We start from the raw sequence: 1906 nt of genomic DNA on the forward strand, positions 1-1906 counted from the left end.
TACCTCCTACCAAGTCGACCAATTTTTAGTTATCATCGTTTATAGAATTTTTTAAAATAAGTCAGCATTACAACTACAAAAATTTATTTTAAAAACTATCAATTGTAGCTTTTTTTTCAGTTTTATTAAAACCATTAAACACTGATTATTTAACAAGTTAAAAACATCAATTATCTGTCGAATAACAATGCGAGCTATAGAACCAGTTATCTTAAAAAAAAATGATATTATTTTCCAATAAAATATCTTATAAACAATAAAATAGTCATGAAAGTTGACTAGCAGATTATTTGAAAAACATCACCGCTTTTTTAGCTTTCGAGAAATCCATAATAACTAGGATATTATTCCATACAAACTAAAAATAAAAACATAATGACGTCCTAGGAAAGGCGAACAAACGGAAATTGACAGCTGTCAAAATGATCGCAAATGATCCCCTCTCACCTGTATGTTGTTATTTACACTCTTAAAGAAATGATTGTCAAATGTGTACTTGCAGTTACATAAATAAATAAATAGTCTGTTGGATATTGTTGGACTGAACCTGAAATGGTTTGCGTTAATTTGCGGCAATAGCTACCAACAATTAGCAACATCAACAACTGGCAACAATTTGATATGCCTAGATTCAAAAATACACTACAGCATATTTGCTTTTATACTCTACAAATAGTATATACTTGTGGGCGTAATGAGCACACGAGCGCGGGACAAGGTTGCTGTTATATGTAGGTAAATTAGCCCTCAGCAGGGAGTCAAGTCTCCTGTGAAAGTCCCGTCAAAAGCCAGCTGTTTCAGTGATAACCCGGAGCAAACTCTGCTTGCGGACAGACAGAAAATTTTATTTTCCTTATCAACAACGATATTACATAACCAATACAGACACTCCAATTTTATTACATGTATATAGATACAGTCGTACAAAATCTAAGTGAAATTCGTTAATATTCTCGTATTGTCATCGCTTCATGTACCAGAACTTTCACTTCATTTATTTGATAAGTAAAAGGTTATTTAGTTCGATATTTTCTTATGATTAAACCGTCCATGTTCCGTCACTACGATACCCGTCTATTAAGTACGGCATTTACCTTTATACTAATTTTGTTTGATACTTGATAAGTCAAACTAATCAACCTTACATAGACAATCTATAGTGAGAGCTATCGGCAAGCCTCACAAAACTGCTGTTATTATTTGATGGATGTGACAAATTACAACTAATATTCATGTCTTTTGAAAAGGTCACGATGATTCAATAAATAAATACACAGAGAGATTCAAGAAGTTCAATAGATAAATATAATAACAAACACTTGGCAAAAATACCAATTTGCCCAGCATGCCTCTGGCCAAAGTGGATTAACGTTTTAACATTTTTTAACATACAAGTATAAAAATTAAGTAGCCTATGTGTTCTTCCAGACCATACTCTACATCTACGCCAAATTTCATGGAGATCCGTTCTGCCGTTTAGGCTACAAACTCTAACAAACATCCATCCATCCAAACATTCGCATTTGTAATATTAGTAAGATTCCGCGAAGTCTTTGATGAGTATTGGCATCAATCATAGTCATATTTTTGCAACAGATTTTAAAAAAGCTCCGAACTCATACGAGAGAAACCAATATCAATCAGTTATACATTCAGCCGAACTGAAGGCGCGTTCTAAAGGAATTGAAAAAGTCACGGGATTTTTTTTAGTATTTAGGTTTATTTAATTCAAATGCATTTTGGTTTCACTTTATAATACAACATTACAATCTATACAAAGTTACATTGAAAATAAATAGTATGAGTTAAAGCGCGGCGGCACCTCCGCAGCGCCTCCGATGCCGGCGTCGCAACTGGAACACCGACGGCCCGTTTACATTACATAAATATTATATTAGAATCTTAA

This window comes from Papilio polytes, unplaced genomic scaffold (genome assembly GCF_000836215.1).
Source record: "Papilio polytes unplaced genomic scaffold, Ppol_1.0 DF821555.1, whole genome shotgun sequence".
Lineage (NCBI taxonomy): Eukaryota > Metazoa > Arthropoda > Insecta > Lepidoptera > Papilionidae > Papilio > Papilio polytes.